This window comes from Grammomys surdaster, unplaced genomic scaffold (genome assembly GCF_004785775.1).
Source record: "Grammomys surdaster isolate TR1022 unplaced genomic scaffold, NIH_TR_1.0 137, whole genome shotgun sequence".
Classification (NCBI taxonomy): domain Eukaryota; kingdom Metazoa; phylum Chordata; class Mammalia; order Rodentia; family Muridae; genus Grammomys; species Grammomys surdaster.
In genome coordinates, this window is record NW_021604595.1 from 5855863 (window position 1) to 5878388 (window position 22526).

At 45.8% G+C, this 22526-nt stretch overlaps 1 long non-coding RNA gene across 2 annotated transcripts in view; it reads left to right on the forward strand.

Annotated features, from left to right (window-relative positions):
• The first annotated feature begins 9798 nt into the window (after nt 1-9798).
• LOC114617672 overlaps nt 9799-22526 on the forward strand; it is an 81788-nt gene continuing 69060 nt past the window's right edge. For both annotated transcript variants that reach the window (XR_003710836.1, XR_003710837.1), the window contains exon 1: nt 9799-9984. This is a non-coding gene — a long non-coding RNA (uncharacterized LOC114617672). The remainder of the gene's footprint in view (nt 9985-22526) is intronic.

Here is a 22526-nt window from a genome sequence, read left to right on the forward strand (position 1 = left end):
CTGTCCTTCCCACTTCTGCTGGCTTTGTTCTGTATAAACCACAGCGAGGCGGACATCAGGTGAGCATTCTGAACTCTTCCTTTACGGATCCAGGCCACAGGTTCAGAGTCTGTTATAGCTGAAACAGACCTGAGTTTATTCGGTTGAGTATCAAGCACCTCTAGGGGGTTGGAGGGCATCCCAGTAAAAATTCTTTGTTGGAGTACTAACTTCTGGTGCCTCAGAAGGTGACACTGGTTAAAATGAGAGCATATGGATGATCTATCCCTAAGCCCGTCTAGTATCTGTATAGAAAGAGACCAGGGCATAGACCTGTGTCAACAGAAGATAATAACTTGAAGACTGGGGTAAAGATTGCCATCTACCAATCAAGGAGAGATTCCAGGGATGACTTGTCAATTCCTTGATTTTAGACTGGCTTTCAAAGCTATGAGGGATACATTTTTTTTTAATTTTACTTTTACTTTTTTTTTTTTTTTACATTAAGCCTTCTAGCTTGTGATATTTGCTGCTGCAATCCTAATGGATTCGTGCAGACCGAGGAAAGTTGAAAGCGCCATACTTCCTGTTCTTAGCTTCTTTTCTCATTGTTGTGAGAAAAACACCAAAAGAACAACGGAAGGGTAGAAAAGATCTGTTATGATTGGTGGTTTCAGAAGTTCTGGTCCCATGTGATTGGGCAGAGAATATCATGGTGGCCAGAGCATGAAGCAAAGGACAGCAGCTTAGATCAGATAAGCCAGGAAGCAGAGAAGGAAGCACTGTACTTGACAACAAAGATGAACCATCATACTTATCCATGCCCCCTCCAAGGCACATCCTCCCCAGTGAGCATATACACTAGACCATCATACCTACTCACCCCCAGTGAGCATGTGTGCCAGGCAATCATACTTACCCATGCCCTGCCTACCACCATCCCAGTGAGCATGTGCACTAGGCCATCATACGTACCCACACCCTTCCTCAGTCCCGGTCTTGTATTTTATAGAGAAAAGATGGAGCTAACCTACTTCCTTGCATGAATGTAGTTCAGTCGGCATGCCAGCAGTGGTGTCAACTCTATTGCCGTTTTCTGCAACAGCAAAGGAGAGTTTTCTAGGGTTATTTTTTGCCAGCTACAAAGACAGAAAATGATATCAACGCAATCCAACCCAAGTGTTGTTTCAGCCCCTTCCCTCCTGTCATGATAAGCCAGAAGTATTGGTTGCCAGAAACGGAAAACAGCTTTCTCATCAGCCAGATGATGGTCGTGTTCAAAGTGGCACCCGTTTGCCATGTGTTAGAAGTTAAGCATCGAAAACAGAAAGGCTCGCTCCGCTGAAGCCATGGGCTTTAGGAAGCCAGAGACACTTAGGGGCATTGGAGAAGAGCTATTGGAGATGGTGTTGCAGGCAGGGTAAACAGTGTCTTCTCACAAGGTTTTGAGATGGGAGCCCTAGTTTGCCTTGAGAGTAGACGTGACTGTTCACCAACTGGAAGAAAGAAGAGTCAAAAGCTAACCCTGCAAGGAGGCTTCTTTTGTGTTCTAGAATTAATTCCAGTGCCCTATGACTCTTGGGCTTCTCTGGCATCTGACACAAAGTTTCCTGGCATTTCCATTACTCTTTCTGACTCTGTTGAATGAGATTCCCAAGGGTTTTGTGTTGTTTGTTCTGTCTCTCTACACGGATGCACATACATGCCTGGTAAAAGCCAGTGGACAACCTCAGTGTTGTTCTTTTCTGCGATCCACTATCCACTTTTTTTTTTTTAATCAGTCTCTCACTGGCCTGGAACTCGCTAAGCAAGATAGATTGGCCATCCAATACCCCCAGGGATCTGCCTGTCTTTCCTTTGCCAAGGCTGGAATTACAAGTTTGTCATCATGCCTGGCTTTTTAAAACCTGTGAATTCTGGGGTTTGAACTTAGGTCCTTGTGCTTGCTCCCCTGACTGAGGCCATTCCTCAGCACTCTGTGAATTCTTGACAGAAGACAAAAGTCTCTCACTGGTCCAGGCCTTCATGAGGAACTGTGAGCTTCCATGGCTGTCTACAATGATTCTGCTCATGTCCTACTCATGTGAGGAAATAGGGGACACTCTTTGGATCTCTGTGGGACTGTGCTGCTTAATTACTACCTGCAGTTTTCTGTCAGAAGCTTTGTGTTTGCACCATGATTTCTGATCATTTTTATTTTTAAATCATTCTGCCTTTGAAACTACAGAAGGAAGTTTTGGACAATAGACAAAGACATTTTAAGAAATGGCATTATAGGCTTCAGGAGTTGGATGCTTAACTTAGGAACCCAATCTCCCCCAAACCAAACCAGACCAGACCAGACCAGACCAGACCAGACCAAACCAAACCAAGCTAAACCAAGCTAAACCAAGCCAAAACTAAACAAAACACCTTTTAAAAAAATTAGAGTGACATTTAGGGTTTTAATTTCCAGGATTCTAGAAACTCACCTGATTATATCACGCCACCAGAGATTCTTGGCAATTCAATACTTAGAGTTCCTCTATCTGATTGCTAAAGCCTTGGAAGTGAAGGTGACCTTAGGATTGTCTACAATCGAGAGGCCAAAGTCTACCTTACCCGATTCTTTTTTTGTCCTGCCACCTCAGGTTCAGTCGAAATAAGCAGATTTCCACACAAGGGCAATGCTCCTCTGAGTCCCACCTCCTCCGTGAGATTGTCAGTTTGTTTTCAAGGTGGGTGTTCTTTTTTTGGCATGGAAGAGTTCCAGCTGACAGAGACAAGCAACTGAAAAGGAGCTCAGGCTGAGAGGAGGGACACACCTTTACCCTTTTCTTCTCTGTTTGAGTCACCTTCATCTTATTCCTCCCACGGCTGCCCTGTCTCCGGGTTTTGAGTTGAGGGAGCAGTTAACAGTAGGCCACACTCTTCTTCAGATGAAAGGCCAGATAGAAGGTACCTATTACAAGCCCGAGAGCCGAGAGACAAAGGCCTGGTGCCTGATACTCTCCCCTCCCACTAACTTGAGTCTTAATGGTAGGTTTAATTTCCTTTTGCTATTTGAAAGAAGGGGGGGGGGGACCCAAAGCAGGCAGAACGAGGGTGTGAGGCGCAGTGGCTCACAGTGGCTATGGTGGGAGGCGACAGCTGTTGTATTCATGGTTAATCAGGTGTGTCTCTTTTTGTGTAGCATCTGTCTGTTACTGTTGCTGGGCCGAATGTGAAAGGGGACGGAGGGGAAGGTCCATTCGTGTTCAAAGCCACTAGCACTGACCTCTGCCTCGTTCTCCTCAGGGTAGGAAAGCTTGTCTATTTAACTTTCCCTATTATAGGAAGCTGTAATTTGACTCTATTAGCCCACCCTTACCATTTTGGCCTGACAAACACAGGCTGCATGCAGAAGGCTCGTAAATCTGCTGGGCGAGGGAGGCCTCCTCCTTGTCATGCTTTGCTTTGGGGATTCCACTTCGTTTGTCAAAGAAGAGAACACTAGAAAGAGAATTTAGGGAGTACCCTGGGCCTGCCCGCCATGTCAGAGCCACCAGGCAGTCCAGGTAACCTTTCCTGGCTAAGTCAGGCTGGGTGGCTTCCATGTATCACGCCTAGAGCATGTTCGCCTCCAGACTTGTAAGTCTCATGAGTCCCACACACTCATGGTGTTTGCATCAGACCTTAGTCATCTCCCTGGCTCCAGATCCTGCCCCTGGATCTTTCCATCCCCCGCCTCCCTCTCAGCTCGTGTTCACAAGGGAGGAAGAGGCGGCTTCCGGCCTGCATGTTCTGGTTATTGCCACCCAAGCCTGCCAGATATGACTCTTCTTGGCTCGTGTAGAAATAGCTGACACAGATACCACCCCTACTCCCCAATTCCAGGATAGGAGACTGCATTACAACTTAAAGACTAAGTTCTAATGTCTCAAAGCGACTCACTCCAACCCGGTACTCGTGAGGGGTCTCCATCTTGTTCCTTTGGGGATGCTGTCTTCTGGCCTTTGTGCTTTGGGGTCAGCACTTGGGAATCTTATGGTAATTGGCCATCATCAGACTTTTCAAGACTAGCACTGTTGTCACTAAAAGTCCACAAAAACTTGCCAATGGCAGAAAGCCCCTGGCTCGAAGCATTGCTCACAGTGAATACTAACTTTTGCCCTGTGACTAGTGTTAATTGTCAAGTTGACAGGATCTAGAGTCATTTGGGAGATGTATGCCTTTGTAGAATTGTCTTGATTGCAGTGAGGTAGGAAAACACCCACTGTGGGCAAACCATTCCTTATGCAGAGGGTCTTACACTTTACAAGATGGAGAAAGCAAGCTGAACATCAGCGTTGGTTCATCCCTTTCTGTTCCTGATTGTGGATATGATGCTGTCGTCTACTTCAAGCTCCCATCTCTTTGACTTCTCTGCCATGATAGCCTGAACTTTGAACTCCAAACTAAAATAAGTCCTTTCATCAGGGTGTTTTATCACAGCATCGGGAAACGAAGCTAAGACACATACAGTTATGTCAGCCCTCCTTATGTTGGGCTTCAAGGGTGTCGTGTGGAGGTGCATGTATACTCATATGTATGTATGTCTTATATAAATGAAAATGGTCACTATTTCATGGCATGGGAGGGTCACTAGCTCTGGCTTAGCTTCCTGTTTGCTAGCCTGTGCTGATAGTCATGGCTGTAGAAGCAACCAGCAGCCTTTGTTTCTCTGATGAAAAAACACTGGGAAATTGTCCCCCTGTCTGATGCTCCACGCTCCTCCCTCTATAGCCTCAGGCTTCCAAATCACAATAGCATCAGAAGGCAAGAGTCATGTGCTGCACACTGTCTGTCAGACCTGGAGAGGCCTTTCCATAGGATCTTTTGAGGAGATGGCTGCATGAATCAAGTCAGCAATAACAAAGCAGGGCTGGATCTGGAGTTTAACAGTGTCCAGCTTAGTGAGTCCTCCCTCCTTCCTTCCCTCCCCTCCCTCCTTCTGTCCCTCCCTCCCTCCCTCCCTCCCTCCCTCCCTCCTTAAAAAACTTCCGTCTGCACATGCTCCTTCGTCCCCCCCCCTCTCCCTCTCTCCCCCTCCCTCCCTCCTCCCTCCTTCCTTCCCTCCACCCTCTCTCTGGCAGAGTCTTCCTGCAGAGACCTGGCTGGCTTTAAATTCATTATGAAAAGCAAAAAAACAAAAATCAAAAAACCTCAAAAAGTTTTTTGAAGCCTCAAACCTGCCATTTTCCTGCCTCTGCCTGTAATTCCCCTTTGGATCAGAGATATGTACCATTGCGCTTGTCCTGGTGGATTTTTTTTTACACACATGTAACCATCACAAGGTTAAGAAACAGAATGTTAACTACAGATGGGAGGGAGCTTTTGATATGTCTACTTCTGTGGGCTATGATTGTGCTACAATCAAAAGCCTATTCTTGTGCAACTCAAGATGTTCAGGAACAGGAAGACTCCTGTTGGCTGCAAGAGATTTGCCATGGCAGGATCTGAGGGTGATGTGGCTCAGTCTTTCAAACTGGGTTTTGGGGACCAACAGATGGTCCTGGGACATAGAAAGTCCTGGTATCCCTTCCCCTTTAAGAAGCTGTCATAAAGTACACATGACATAAAATAAATTCACTGTCTTAAGTCTGTAGTTAGTGGTGTTGACTGCAAGTCACCAGCCAATCTTCAGAAACCACTTTATCTTGCAAACCTGAAATGTGTTACCCACTGAAGACCCTGTGGCGTGTTCCCCAGCTCAACAACAGCTCTTCTCTCTATGGATTTGAAGGCTGTGCTACCCATCTAATCATGTTGCCTTTGTCTTCTGTAACTTTCTTTTCTCCTTCAGCATTACATCCTCAGTGTTGATCCGTGCTGTAGTCTCTGTAAGCATGTACTAACTTTGGCTGGCTCCAGTAGTGGACATTTGTAATCCTAAGCACTTGGAATGCTGAGGCAGGAGAATTACAAGCTCTAAGCTAGCCTGGAGTTCATAGTGGATTCCAGGCTGGCCTGAGACATGGTCAAGATACTGTATCAACTCCCTAGAACCTTCCAGCAAAAATTAAAAAAAAAAAACAAAATGAAATAGCTACCACCACTACTAAAAACAAAAGATAAAAGTCCTCTAAAATAACTCCCCTCCCCTTTTTAAAAATTATGACTTATTAAGGCAGAATAGTAGTCTATATCTCCATTGAGTTTACCCATTCATGCTCTGGTGGACATGTGGGTTGTTTCTACCTCTTTACTGTTGTAAATAGAGCCACTGTGAATATGCGTGCACAAGTGTGTCTTCCGGTCCCTGCTTTCAACTTTTTTGGGTGCATACTTAGAAGACTGTATGGTAACATTATTTACATACCTTTATTTATATTTTGAGGAACTGTCCTAGTGTCTACCATGACAGCCACACCACTCTGAGCTCTGTTTCATGTGAATTTCCTCTTGGCCAGCCTTTCAGTAAGGTCAGGAGGGGCCTAAGGTCTGGACTGAATCTAGTGACAATCATTAGGAGCCCATAGATACACATCCATGTTGGGGAGTTCAGAGCGATTTAGACAGGACAGCGTGAAGTAAAAGCAGTTCCTGTTGGGTGCGTTGAGACCCCTGTGAAAAAAGGAGTTATTTTTTTTTTTATGAAGAGAATAATTTTTTTCTCCTTAATTTCTGGGAAAATGGAGGGCAAGAGATTTATTGATTTTTTTTTTTTAAAGACATTAGCAGGCCTCACACCTGTCTAGGGTATCACCTCAAGATTTCCTCTGAGGCCTCTGGTCTAAGTTTGGGAATATCTACAGAACAGATGGTGAAACTAAAAAAACAAAATTAAGAGGGTGGAGGCGGAGGCCATGATTGGATTAGAAGGGTGATGGTGAAATCAAGCAGGGGGAGATATTTAGAAAAAAATGTCTTTAGAACATTGGCTTGTGGTATGGGTTCAGCACTGAGTTCTAACACCAGAAGCACATTGTGCCATGAATATTCAGGGGCTTCTTAGTGTAATGTTAAGTATTTCTTCTTTGTTGCTACGGCTGAGCTAGTGTTAATATCTATCTGAAGGATGTGGGCCACTAGGGTTAGGACCTCTACTGCCACAGATTTGAAGACCCTGTCAGTTTCACTGAAGAAATACATGCCCTGTTTCCAGATCCATTCTCTTAGGTTTTTTCCCCCTTTCTATCATAGAAAAAAAAAAAGTCTCTGTAAAATTACTCAGGTCCTCAGGCTGGGCATCAGATGCCGTTACCACTGAGCCATCGTTGCTTGCTGGTACTTGTGGATGGACCATTGATGCATTCATCCTGGTGTACTATGTGAGCGTAGGTGTGCTAAGAGGGATAAGATGCAGGGTCTCACCCTGCATCTTATACCCTTACATCATATTTTAGTGAGCAAATTGCAGAAAGGGGCTGTGGCTGCCTTCGTAGAGCTGTTTCTAAAGCAGAGAAGAGTCTAGAGACAGTGCCTGCTGTCTCTGCTTGCCGTCTTTACATTGGTCAAAGCAAGGAAACAAAACTTTGGTGTAAGTTTGGGTATAGAGCATAGCACCTTTCTGTTATTAGCATCATGCTAACCTATTGTACCCAGCTTTTCAGATGTGCAAATCGTAGGCGTTTTTTCCTGTTGCCACTGGGAGGGGGATGTTGTTAGATGAAATGGTGCTGCTTCTCGGAGCTTGCGGTGTAATCGGAGCAGAACATTTTTGCATAAAACTAAAGATAGCTTGTCTGCTAATAATCATATTCATGTGACGGCAAGCATTCAGGTGAGGAGAAATTACTCTTTGTGTTACTTGGTAAGTCAGCTGAATCCTTATTTACTCTTGTTATTGGCATGACAACAATCACGGTATCTCCGTGTATCAGCTCTTAGATTGTTTCTCATAGCAACTTCTATTTCACAGAAAAGGAAATTGAAATTCCAAGTCCTGGGAACTTGCCCCAGGTCGCAGTGTTGGGAAATAAGGAGAGTTGGTGTCTTAGTTGCTTCTCCTGTGGCTGTGATAAAATACTCTGAGCAAAGCAAACTGAAGAAGAAAAAGTTTATCTGGCTCAAAGTCCTAGTGTCCCCCGGTACATCATGGTGGGAAGTCCTGACAGCAGTAGTGTGAGGTCATATTAAATCCACAGTCAGAAAGCAGAAAACAGAGTATTGGGGACAAGGCTAGCTTTTGCTTTTTAATGCAGTCTAGGACCCAAGCACAGGGAATGGCGCCGCCCACTTCCCACCTCAGAATGAAGAGGATGACAGCTCACAGGTGTGCCCAAAGCCTTGTCTCCTAGGTGACAATTCCTGTCAAGTTGATACCCAGTATTCACTGACTGGAATTCAAGTCTTGTTTTTCACGATTACAATGATAACTTTCCTATTGGTCTTAGTTGTGATTTCAACAGTGGACGGTAAGCAGATGCTGAGTGGGAAAGTTAAGTTGTTTTCTTTTTTTAAGTTTCTGCCTGGCAGGGAAAACATGACTGCATTTATGGGTGTTTGAAGTATCAAGGCAACAGGGCTAGACAGGCGGGATGATCTAGTTCCTGTTGGCCTTCGCGTGGCTGCTAAGTGAGCTACACAACTACAGCTTTCCTGTGAGGAAACTCGCAGGAAGTCGTGGACCATTCTCTTTCTAAGCAACTCGGTGAACTGCAAAACCAATGTCACTGAAAGTTTTGTTGGTTCTGGACTGGAACATCATCAGACTCTTCCATTAAAAAAACAAAAACAAACACAACAAACAGAACAAAAACCTGTCTGTTGATGCGATGAGAGGTGGGAGAGGTGGTGGTGGCTTCTTCAGCATTGTTGTGCAGATAGACTGCTTGAGTCCCTGCAGGGGAATTGCACTGTGAGCCTGGGCCACCAAGAACTTCACTTTGTTCTTTGATCTTGGTGAGCTATTGCCCGTCTTCCCACCCCACACACACGTGTTCAACCACATCCACCTGCCCACTTGCCCACAAGTGCACGAATGCACGCATGCCTGCGCACACGTGCACTCCTAATGCTTTGGAAGACAAGCCTCAGTCATGGGTGGTGTCCAGCTCTTTTCTTTTGCTTCCTCCAGCAAGTGACTTGTAGCCTCCTGTAATGAATGATACCAGGAAAGCCCGGTACACTCTGTTTATTAATTATTTTTCTCCTTGATGAGACCAACTACCCGACAAAGGCAACTTCGGAGGGCAAAGATTTATTCTGACACGTAATTTGAGGACCTATAAGTCATCACGATGAGGAAGGATGCTGTCAGGTGTTTCTGTGGTAGTTGGAATATGAGGCTGGGACTCCTCACACCTCAGTGGACCAGAAAACAGAGAGGGATGGATGCTGGTACTCAGCTGGCTTTCTGCTTTTTTCTCTGTCATTCCATCCATCCTAGTCTACATCCTGGATGCATCTTTTCTCATCAGTTACTTCTCTTGAGAAGTACCCTCAGAACCTCACCCAGAGGTGTGCCTCATTAATGCCTTAGATGTTTATTAATTCAACCACATTGACAATCAAGACATCATACCATGCCTTTATCCTGGCTATATCCAGCCTCAAGATTCTCATCATTCAGAACTGGAATGGTACTAGAGTGGTTTTTCAGCCATTTCTATTTGAAGTGGAAATTTCTGGATTCTTTAGAAACTCAGTTGTGTCACATGATGTTTCTCTGGAAACTGTCTTGTGAGAGGACATTTTTGCAGAAGCAAAACACGTGAGAGGGCATATGATGGTTTGCTGGAGTGGATGCTTGAAAGAGCATGTGATATTTATAAAGAACATGAATATAACTCAACAGACAGTAAGAGGATGCTCTTGCATTGCTACGCCATGCAATGCTTCGCTGGTCTTCACTGGTCTTCACTGATCTTGGCTGGGTTTCACTTCATAGAGAGAAATGTATTCCCACTAGTTCTTGTTGCTTCCTTGGACTTACGCTGATTTGGTGGAGCCTTGCTGTTTCTGCTACTGATTCGTGTTTGGTGTTTGCTGTTGGACTGGACTGCTGATATCCTGACAAGGAAGATTGGAATTGCCTCAATCCAATTTACTACTTCTAAACAGGTCCACAACACCCTTCTCCTGTTAACCTTCTTTCTCTGCTACCTCTGGTTGGTTGAATCGTTTAAGAATTCCTGGTGAAAGTAGGTTTTGAAAAATCTAAGCCTACAACCTATCAGTATTTTAAGTCCTCAGTTTGAGTTCACTGCTGCCCAGACCATGGGATAGGAAATGTCAACTGATGCAGAAATTCTCAGCTGGATAAAAAGACAAGGGTTTCCAGTCTTATTTAATATGCAAACCTTTCATGACAGGCAGCAAAAGGCTGTCTTACTTCGTGGCTTTTACAATGTAGTGGTGTTACTACATTGAATGAAGGGGTCACTACCATTGCCTTCTGAGATTGTCTTTGCCTTGTCCCATGTTTCATTGACTTATTTTCTCCTACTCTTGTGTTTTCCTGCGTCAACCCTCTCTATATTTGTTTGTCTTGTGGAGAATGTTTATTTCAGGAACTCTTCCTAGAACCTTGATGTTTGCACAAAGCTGAGGACTTTTATCCTGAGTATCTCCCATTTGAACTTGGGAGAGTGCTGTCGTCCACCCCTCACCCCCCATCACTCCCCCTCCACTCCTAACGCTTTTCACTTGGCTGCCCCAGAGATGGAGTGACTGCTCAACTGTTGGGGGAGGGAGCTACAGCAAGCAGTCTCTCCCTGGTCTCCCCCATGGGTCCAGGTGGCTCTTCTTCCAGCCTGGGCCTTTCTCTGCAGCTTGTTTACTGTCTTGGAGGCTCAAATTGAGCATCTTGTGTTTGGACATCTGTTTCTTCTTCAGTGTTCATCTCTATCTGGAGACAGGTGGGGGATGATGGGAGAGAAGGCAGGAGTCCGCAATAGTGTCCGAAATAGGCTGGGCTGGGAGGAAATCTACTGAGGAGTGCCTACTATGGCAGAGGGTGTGAACACAGGGACAGGGGTTGAATGAGACTGCTTTCTATCCCAGAGGGAAAGAAGTGGGAGAGGTGAAGTGCTCAGATTCATGCTTAGGGGGTGCATCTTGTCTTGAGCCTCCTGCTTGAAGCTTCAGGGTGCAGAGAGGAAGGACTCAGGGATCTGAGTAATAGAGATTTGTGTCTACAGATAGAAATGAGTGCAAACAGGAAACACCACTGAATTCACTGTCAAGTCACTAATGTGTGGTGGGAAACATGGTCGCCTTTCATTTGACCAGCGGATTGGTCTCCTCCATGCTTCACCAGTTGCTGCCCATGTGAACTCTCTCACCTCTAGCTCCAAACCTCAAGAGCTTTGCTTCTTTGCTGCCTTCTAGGCCTTGGGGCTGAGTGAGAAGAGAGCAGACAAAGAAAACCCCTTCTCCCACCTAGACACAGGGTAGCTGAGAGGTACTGATACTGTGAATCATGTATTCTTCATTCGTGCTGGATATAAAAAGTTATTTTTATTATGTTTAGTTATGTGCGTCCATGTGTCTGTGTGTAACTATGTACACATGGGTTCAGGTACCTGCTGGGCTCAGAAGAGAGTTGTCTGACTCCAAGACCTGGAGTTACAGGTGGTTGTGAGTTGCCCGACATAGATGCTTGGAACCAAACTTCAGTCCTTCGCAGAAATGGCACGCACTCTTAATCACCGATTTATCCCTACGGCACAGGCTCTTTCTTTTTACGCCATTTACTGAGTATTGTGTGGGAGTGGTGTTGTATACAGGACCATATGACACATCCAGAAACCATAAGTGAGCACTTAGCAACTAATGACCAAGGGCATCATGGGAGAGAAAATACCTTCAACTGGCTGAAACTACACAGGGGGACTAAATTTTCAGAGTCCCCAAATTGAGTGTGTGGGGTTTGTCCAGATCTCCAAAAGACAGGGAGGCCCAACTGTACCAAGTGTCTTGGTTAAAGGAACAGTACAAAAATTCAACCACCGTGTGACATTAAAAAATCAGGAGGCCAGAGGGGAGAAAGGCAGGCTTGGTGCCTCCACTGGGGACAGGAAAACACCTGAGGTGCTGGAGAATACAGTCAGGGAAACTGAAAGGGGAGTGGCTTAGCCTGCGAGAAAGAGGCATTCCTCTTTCTGCAAAGACTGACAAAGGGGAAAGAGAGGGGGTGGAGGGAGGACGAGGATTGGGGGGTGGGGGGTGGGGGGGTGGGGGGGGGGCGGAGCGCGAACGCGCAGGAACAGGCAGTTTCAAGACAAATCCTAGTGGAGCCTGCTGGGAGACGCTCAAACACTCCAAAGGAACACGTGCACGGATTCTGCCCTTCCTTTCCCTGTTTAGTTCCCTGTTTTCTATTCCTTGTTCCCTTGGGCCCCCTGCGAAAGGCAGAGCCTTCCTCAGGAAAGGCTTTGTTAAAAATCCACCCTTGATGCAAGCCATGGAGATGAGGGAATGAACGGAGCACCGCCGCCCTCCGCCCGCCCGCTCGCCCGCTCTCCTGCAGCAGCGTGGATTTTTGAGATTGCGTCGGTGCTGGTCACCTGCTTCCTTTTGCCTGTAATAGGAGTCATGCGGCTTAAAAACCCTGACTGCTGATTTGAAAATTTACCTCATGCAGTGATTGATAATAGAAGCTTTCAGGAATGAATAAAAAGAAAAAAAAATAGTGGGGGAGGGGCTCGCGAGCAAGTGCTGGGGGAAATGTAAATTGTTGAAAACCGGGATGGCTGAAGCGCCACTTAGCTTCCTGTGAATGGGGTTCAGAACTTGCTGTCTGTGTGATAGGTAGGGAAACTGAGGCACAGAGAAAGAAAGGCTGGCTAGCTCTTCATCACATCCTTGTATCATATTCTCATTCTCTATCTCTCTCCCCCTCTTTCTTTCTCGCTCTCTCTTCTCTCTCTCTACCCCCCCCCCCCCCTTTTTCAGTTCTAGGGATGGATCCTGGGCTAGGCAAGAGGAACCACTGCTATTTTTTTTTTTTTTCTGAACAGGTGGACTGCGGAGGTTACCTCTGACACTTTATTTTAAGCCAATCGGTGGCAGAAAAGTCAAAGCCTGGCTTCATGCAGACAAGTCTATTTTCAGCGGCCATCCGTCCATTCCTCGGAAGCTTTCTGGGTTCAGGAGACCATGTAAAGTGCTGAGCGAGGCAGAACTTGCTTTTGCGTCTGTGCAGGAGCACATGTGTACATACTTGATGGCCGTTCCTCAGGAGTGGCCCACTGTCTCTCTCTGGCCTGTAACTTATTGGGCGAGTAAGGCTGTCTCCATCTCATCAGCTTTGGGATCACACGTGCCTGGCAGCTCCCTCACTCCAAACGTGGGTTCTAGGAATCAAACTCAAGTACTTGTGCTTGAAAGGAAAGCACTATGTTGAAACATCTCTCGTGCCCATGGCAGAAAATTGCTAGAACAAAATAGAAGGCATTCTATCCTGCTGGGGTACCTTCTCAAATGGGAAGACGTTCTCTGTCTTTCCCTGATGGCCTGTTTTTGTAGCAGGATCCTTCTGAAAGGCTCAGAGTCTATCACCAGCCTTTCAAGACTGCCGGCTCGTCACAGTTCTCTTTGGGGATGTGTTTAGGTTCAGAGGATAACAGAAAGGTGTTAGGTAGGACCCAGCTTCAGAAACACTAAGGTTGAGAGGCAAACCAAGGTTCGAGATTTGTTCTGTCCTGGTTTTTTGCCAGGGATGGAGGAGAGAGGAAGGAAAGGACTTAGAGTTGTGATCATCGTGTCTGAGGTATCTTTTCAAGACCCAGGGCAGTGATAGCTTTAGCATCCTAGAAGGAACTGAAAAAATCTCCAATGGTGAGTTTTAAAACACACAGACCGAACACTCAAAGAACTTAAGGTTTTTTTCCTCTTCAATTCTCTGGGCCTATCTCCAGAGGCATTGACTCAGGCAGGCTGAGAACAGCTGTTCTAGAAGGTTCCTTCAGCCTCCAAGAACAGCTGTTTGTAATGGAGTCTTTAGACAGTGAGGTTTTTTGATACGGTGAAAGCATTGCATACTTGTGTGGGGAAAGGTTGTCAGAAGAGCCAACTGAACAATTCTGATCCCCAACAAGGCGGCCACAGAGAGACTTCGTTCAAAGGTCCTCCATGCAGAGAAGCTTGAATTTCACACTCCAGGTCAGAAGGAGATGTGCTGGCTGCCCTTGAGGACATCCAGCTCCCAGCAGGTTCATTGGCTTCTCCGCCTCGATGCATTTCCTGGGCTGTGTGGTTTGGTTCCCTGAACTGACCTATCTGAGCAGGCAGCTGACTCAGTTCTTGGCCCAGGAATACAGAACCTTACATAACCATGAGCTCTTGGAAGGAAAGCCCGTGCCACGTGAGGAGTAAGTGGCCAGCTCTCCGTGGAGGAGGGGACTTGGTTCCCAGGCTGGCTTGGAGGGAGTGGCACCTGAGCCCAGGGCTGTCATAGTGCAAGTGTTTATTTTTGAGTCATCCACAGCTTACACAGTATACATGTGACTAACAACCCCACGTCCTAAAAGTTCATCTCTAGGCGAGGTTTCCGTTGCTCTCTTGGGCTTGCATGGGGACTCAGTTCGGGTATTTTAAAGGATTTGCTGATGGAATAGGGAAAAAGAAATGAAGTGAAAGGAGGAAGACAGGACTACTCCTAAAATATGGAGATTTTTTTTATTGTAGATATAAGGGAGAAAGCAGGCAGAGAAGAGTCCAGGCTGAACATGGCCGGCAGACTTAACCAGACCTTGAGAGGAGAGAAGGGAAGGGAGAGCAAGAGAGGCAGCTCAGGCCATGAGATGGGGGTAGCCAAAATGGCCAAGTTATATAGAGACCTAAAGCTGGGGGGAAAGGAAGCCCAGCCTCTGGGAGGAAGAGGTTTAGGGTAGGGAAGAGGTGAGAAGTGCTGGGAGGAACCACGGGTACTGAGGGATGCTGGGAGAGCTGGGAGGAGCCACAGGTACTGAGGGATGCTGGGAAAGCTGGGAGGAGCCACAGGTACTGAGGGATGCTGGGAGAGCTGGGAGGAGCCACAGGTACTGAGGGATGCTGGGAGAGCTGGGAGGAGCCACAGGTACTGAGACTTGTCCTGAGTTTGAGACCCAACGCTGAAAATGTCTTCTTAGAATCTATTTGTAGCTTTCTTTCCTCCGTCCCTCTTTGCCTTCCTCCCTTCCTCCCTTCCTTCATCCTCTCTTTCTCTCCTCCCTCCCTCCCTCCCTCCCTCCCTCCCTCCCTCCCTCCCTCCCTCCGTCCCTCCCTCCCTCCCTCCTCCCCCTTCCCTTCTTTTCTGCTATGATGCTTGCTGTCTGTAATCTCATTTTATTCCATGCCTAGTCAGTTGTAGATTAGAGTCTCAGTTCTTAACACACGGTGATGTTTACTACAGCTTTCCTTTCAACTTTGATAGTTTTCATCTTGCTTGTCAAAGAGGACACACTTGACCTCGCACTGCTTTCCGGCTTGGGAAATGAGAGCATGCTTGCTGCACTTACGGATCTAGAACCGTCCCATTGGACCGTACTTAAAATAAGCACGTTAAAAGGTTGTACAAGGTTTTCTGGGGGAAAGGTGAACAAGCATCATCCGCTTCGTAACAGGACACCAATGACAGACCAAAGAAATGGATGGCAGCCTAGCCTACCTTGGTAAGCCAGTGAATCTGAGCTAAGGACTGAGTTACAGGAGGAACATGGCCGACTGCAGGCAGCTCTCTCCCCAACTTGCAGCCAGCTCCTCAGACGAGTCTCCTCGCTCATCAACTATTTAGTGCGTTATAACCTTGGGGAAAGAGTCTTGTGAGTCTTGTGAGACTCCTCTCTCCATGAAGGAACATCTCAGTTTAGAGGAAGTAGCTGCCTAACATGGTCAGTGGTGAACTGCACGGGTTCAGAGACATGCATACAAACAGCTTCATGTAAGATGCCGCGGCTGCACTGGCAATGAACAAACTCAGTTCAGTACCATTTAGCTTTCTTTGCTTTCGAGCCTTTAGCATCTGGACTGTGTTCTTGGCTTGGGTTAACTTGACTACTAATAATATGGGAATGGCAGGAGCTTCGATCTCTAGTTCATGGTAGGCACTGGCGTGAGGGGTTTCCCTCCATGACTGCACTCCGTCCTCAAACAGGCAGTCATTTTGACAAAAAGACTTTATTTGTCCTACTTTTCCAGAGGAGATACAGGCCATCACGGTGGAGAAGGCATGGTGGGAGGAGCTTGAGGACGCAGAATGTGAACAGGAGGAAATGGGGCGGTGCTACAGAACCTCAAGGCCCACCCCTTGTGATGTAGGGCTCCATCTTCTGAAGGTTTCACAACAGCGCCGCCAGCCGGAGACCAACAGTTCAAACACACACGCCTATGAGGAGCACTTCACATTCAAGTCAGGACAGTGGATAACTGGAATCTGAAATTCAAGTCCACATCCTCTTACTCCAGAAGTTATTCCTAACCATTTCATATGATGTGGACACAGTGCTGGCGACCTCATCCAATCCTGTCTCTGTATGGTTGGGTGGGTCTCACGTAGACATTATTCTGATCTACACTGTTGTGTCTCTAGCTCCCCAGCAATTTAGAGCTGCTCCTGGTCACGCTGTTCCTTCTCAAGCATGCGTCTCCATCACATTCTCTTGCTCAGGCTGAAGTGTGGGAGTGACTCTTGACTCTTCCTCCTCCTCTTCCTCCTCTTCCTCTTCCTTCTCCTCTTTCTCCTCCTTTTCTTCCTCTTCCTCCTCATCTTCTCCTTTTTTGTCACAGCCTACACTCCAGCTATCAGTAGGATTCCTATAATCCAAATATCCAACCACCTCTTGCTCACAGCTGACAAGACTGAGTCAGCCATCGTCACATTCTTGTGTAGAAATCTTCTGGGGCCTTCTTGACTCATTCTGTCAGTAATAAAGTTACTGCCTCTTGACTCCAAACCTATGCTTCTAGACTAGCATTATATTGCTGGAGTGTGGCTACTGGACACCTAAAAGCCCCATCTCTGCTTTGTCATCGGACTCTAACAAAGTCAGGCTCAGCAGAAGGGCTCCCAGAAGGAGGAGAAAGCAGGGTCGTGCTCCTTCCTGGGTTGCTTTCTGTGGACTTCCTGTTGGCCTGGAGTTCCTAGGAACAGCACCCATGGCAATGGCAGTTCCTTCCTTTATCAGAAGCTCAATTCTCTTAGCAATGTCTAAGAGATAGCTGATGTCTGGGAACTAGGCATACCTCATTGTTCCTATGTCTCTTCATTTTTATCTTCTCCTCCTCTGCTAAGAACCATTCAGAATCTATGGGGCTTCCCCTCACTGGAGAACTAGCCTCACAGCACTTATTCAAGGACAATGGAACTATCTCTGTATCTTGGAGGTCTGGGCCCCAATCCAGCTTCTAACTTTGATAATCTACTACTATCTTCCTGTTTCCTCATCTCTAAGGGTGGAGGCAGTTTCCCACCATGGTTACTTCGAAGGCATCTTGATTTCTTTTTCTAGCCTTTCACTTACCAGGATGGAGACTCTATATTGAGTTTTTTGTTTTTGTTTTGATTTATTTTGCTGCTGCTTTTTTTTTCTTCATTAAATTAGTGTGGTGGTTTGAATATGCTTGGCCCAGGAAGCAGCACTATTAAGAGGTGAAGTCTTGTTGGGAGTACATGTGTCCTTTTGGGAGGAAGTGTGTCATTGTGGGAGTGGGCTTTGAGACCCTCCTCCTAGCTGACAGAAGAGTCAGTCTTTTCCTGTTTGCCTTCAGAACAAGATGTAGAACTCTCACCTCCTCCAAACTATACCTTTCTGGATGTTGCTATGCTTCTGGCCAGAAGTAACCATGGTGGGAAACTGCCTCTACCCTTAGAGGTGAGGAAACAGGAGGATGGTGTCTCTGTCTCTAAACAGGAACTAGATATGTCACGTCCAGGTTAATGTTCTCACTTATGACTTGGCTTCTGCTTCTCTCGGAAAAGCCCCCTTTACTCCCTCCCTTTCTCATGATCGTCTACCCTTCTTGGCTATTTAGCAAACATATCAATCCTTTTCTTGCTCAGAGCATTCAATATCTCTTACTCCTTCAAACACTGCTTCACAATTCTGTAGGCTCCTTCTTAGATCTTCCTGCAATATTATCTCTTTTATACATGACTTTCCATGAAAATCCTTCAGCAATTCACATCCATTCTTCTCCATCTTCTTCTTAATTTTGTCTATTTTCCCCATAGTTCCTATCACCATCTATATTAGCAAGCTTCCTGTTAGTATAACAAAATACTTGAGATGATCAACTTATAAAGAAGAAAGGTTCATTTTGGTCCATAATTTCAGTCCATGGTCACTTGGTGTTGTTTGTTGCTTTAGGGCCTGTGACCAGGCAGTAACATCATGATGGAAGTATGTGGAAGAAGAAAATTTTTACCTTCTTGCATCTAGCATGAAAACAGAAAAGAGGGATCAAAGTTTCAGTGGTCTTCAGTGGCATGCACCCAATCTCTGAACTTCCCACAACTAAGCCCTATCTCCCAAAGATCCCACTACCTCTCAGTAACACTAGGGCTAGTTTCCAAACCTCGTACAGATGGCCCTGTAGGGGACGTTCAAAATCAAACTGTAGCCACATCTGAGTCCACTTGCCTGTTCACGTGTTAACTGACTCTTTCCTTTGAGTAAAAGCTTCTGGAGAGCAAAGACTTCTGCTTCAGCGATGTCTACAGCTCAGAACTCTCAATGGCATCTGGAACCTTAAATGCTTGATATGTATTTGTTGAATGAAGGTGTTGACGTTCTGAACTGTTGGGACTAAGAACCACCCAGGTCCAAGTGCTCTGTATAAGGAAGACTCTGATGTGATAGAGACAGCAGGGGCAGCAATGACTAACCCTAATTCTTGAAGAATTAGTATCCTTCCCTGTTTCTCTGTTGCTGCTGGTGGACCCAAGAAACAAAGTCTGATGCTGAACCTGTGGTATTTCCTCTTTGCCTTAGATTTCCTGCTGATGTATTTTGAAAATGGTGATAATGAGATTGTTCTGGCACCAGAGAGAATTCGCAAAACGACTATCAGCTCTTATGAGCTGAGAGTGAGGGTTGTTGGCCTTTTGGTTTTGGCTTCTGAGACACTATGTCTCTGTCCGGTCAGGTATTCACAATATTGATCACCCTGGTCTTAAAGTTATGGTAATTCCCCTGTCTCAGCCTCCAGAGTAGTAGGTTGTGGTAAGGATTGGAATACCTTGTTTCTAACACGGAGCCTAGCTCTCTAATTCAGGAGAGCCAATAATACTTTTAGACCAAGAAGAGGCGAGGCAAGAATTTATCATCAGCAGTTACTGAGTTATCATCTTCACAGATTGAAGGTTGAACCAACCCTAAATCCGACTCACTGCAAGTTAGTCTCTGCCCTGTTGCACTGTGGGTGAGCTTCCTGGATTACAATGGCAGCTGCTGGGTTCTCACTGCTGTGAGTCACCTGTTATTTCATGTTTGCCTTGGATCTAAGCCACATAGGTTTCAGAAGGTGCTGAGCTGGCCGGTGTTCTTGGCTTGAGAACACAGGTGTGACCGGGGCTGTGTTAAATGCTAGCAGCAGTTAGAGCCACTGACCTGGGAGGAAGCTGGACATACTGGCTTTCATCGGTCCTGCTTTTCTTGGCCACATGTGTCCCTGCACTTGGCAGAGTGAGGGCTGCATCAAGCTCCAGACAGCTTCTTTCAAGGCCCTGTTTCGGGTCTTAAATAACGAACTGAAGCAACCTTGTGACGCTTGGGGCTGTCTGCACTGTCTTTAAATTCGGTGACCTGTGAGAAAAGATTCTTAAGTATACAAAAACCTGTTCCTCCAAGGATTTAGGTTTAGAATTTTATTTTTTCTCTCTTCTTGATTTTGCAACTATGATCATTATTTGCTGTGTCACATTTGAAACCAAAATCCTGAATTATATTAACTCATTTTTCAGGACTTATTATGATTTAATTAATTAATTAACTAATTAATTAATTAATGGTGTGTATGCCCTTTATGTTGGTGCCTGTAGATGCCAGAAGAAGATATTGTATCCCCTGGAGCTTGACTTAAAGGCAATTGTTAGCTGCCTGATTTTGGTACTGAGAAGCAAACTCCAGCCTTCGGTATAAGTATCAAGCACGCTTAACCTCAGCCTTCTTCTTAGCCCTGATGATTTAACTCTTGAAGTACAGACTGTAAGCAGCTTACAAAGCATCCAGAATCCCCTGAATTGTGCTAGAGAAACACGCATGTGACTTGATTGTTGTCCTCGGGAAGAGCACTATTTAGAGAGTCAGGAGATGTGAATACTCACCGATAACTAGACTGGTTACATTGTGTAGATACAAGTGCTATAGAAACTAAGGGCCAGTGAGATGGCTCCATGGGTAAAGACATTTCCTGTTTAAACCTGATGGCCTGAGTTCCATCCCTGTCCACATAATGGACAACTTCTGCAAGTTGTCATCTAACTTTCACACATGCGTTGTCATATATGAATGCCCATATGTGTGCAAGCATGCGTGATCACACACGCACACACGCACACACGCACACACACTCACATATGCATGCATGCACACCAAATTTGTTTTAAAGAAACTTAGGAAATGCATAGATAATTATTGAGCTGTGTGTTTTGAAGGAGGCGTCCTTGGAATTGACAATGGCTTTTAGAAAATCATGGGCATCTGGAGGGATTAAGGGAAAGGGAAAGGGCTGTCAGGCCAGTGGCCCTTGAAGAGGGTTCAGGTACGACTGTGAGAGAACCTGTGGTGTTATGTAAGTGGGAGAAGCCTATCCAAGGGAGTCATTAGAAAGCGAGATGAGCAGATGGGAAAGGACAGAACCTTGGAGGACGCCCAATGTGGGTGAGCAGACAGGATGTGTGCACGAAAAGAGATAATCCTCACTGGTGTTTGTGCAATTTAAAATACTAAAAGAAGATTCAAGGGGAGGATGAGAAATACTTGGCAGTGTATCTCGAGAGCCAAAGGAAAGATACAAACAAGGAATACTTCAAAGGAGGAAGGAAACACCAGGCTGGCTTTAGAACAGATTGCTGAGAGAAATGCCATAGGATAGTGAAGACAGGGCGGAGAGCTAAAAGGAGGGGTTCCATGTAGGTGAAGGGGTCACAAAGTGAAGATTACGCTAGAAGATCTCCGGTTAATGAAGATGGGTATTGGCCCAGCATGAGGCTCCTAAGGCAAGGTAGAGGATCTGTAACAGTCACACTGAGGATAGGACTTGGGATGGACAAGAACAAACAGCAGAGTAGTAAGCACCTACCTCAGCCAAGTGCTAGTTGGCTTGGTGTCAGCTTGTGGTGCCCTGGTCTGAACTTTATGGGTCTTCTGTGTTAATACCTTTTCTCACTACTGTGACAAATCACCCAACACAAGCAATGTAAGGAAGCAAGGGTTTGTTTGGGTTCACAGTTTGAGGGGATACAGCCCCATGTTGAGGGGAAAACATGGTGGTGGTAGGAACATGAGGTGTAACATTACGGCCACAATCAGGAAGCAGAGAGAGATGAATCCCGGTGCTCTTTAGATGTTTTCTGTTTCTCCTTTTTATCCACTCTGGGAATCCAGCCCATCAGTGATGCTTCTGGGTCTTCTTTCCTCAATTAGCTCTCTCTGGAAAGGTCTTCACTCACACCCACAAGCATGTGTCCTGGTTGATTCTAAATCTGATTGAACTGACAGTGAGGGTGAACATTTTCCATATTTTAGTTGCCTTTTGGGATTCAAGAGCTCAGGTTGTAGTGTAGGTGAGTAAGGCTATGAAGGGTGAGGTGCGGTTGCCATGACAGCAATGGTTGCACAGCTCAACACCAGGTATAAAAGGCTTGGAAAGATGGGAGGTACGAAGAGAGCTTTCTTGACTAGTGGATCCTGTGTGGACACAGAATGGGCCTTCTGCTGATGAGGTTCTGGGGGAGACTTTTGTATCCTCAAGTTAGAAGGAGATTGTTTAAGAAAGAAAGACAGTAGGCATTTGCCCTGATATGTTTTTACATTAAGAAAGTTGTAAACAGTAGCATGAGAAAGACATTGGTAAGATAACTTACGTAGAACATCATGGGACAAACCAGTTTCTTTGAATTCTTAATGCTTTCTGTTCAAACTCTCTTTAGATAATATTTAGATATAGATAATATTAGCTAATATTTAGATGGGTTTTTACAGAGGTTAAAAGAACAGGGATGGTACTGAGCTTAGAAACTCAGCTCTATTTTCTCTTTGAGACATCTTGGGAAATGATCCTCTTTTTTCCCCTTGATTTTTCTCATCTGTAAGATGGGAACAGCATCACCTTTCTGGTGGGGTTTGTGGTGGTTTGAATAAGAATGACCCCATAGGCTCAGAGATTTGAATGCTTGGTCATCAGGGAGTGGCACTATTTGAAAGGATTAGGAAGTGTGGCCTTGTTGGAGGAAGTGTGTCACTGGGGGTAGGCTTTGAGGTTTCAGAAGCCCAACCCAGGGCCAGAGGCTCTCTCTCTCTCTCTCTCTCTCTCTCTCTCTCTCTCTCTCTCTCACACACACACACACACACACATATACACACACACACACACACACTCCCTACTATGATGACAATGGACTAAAACTTTGAAACAGTAAGCCAGCCCCAGTTAAATGCTTTCCTTTATAAGAGTCGCCA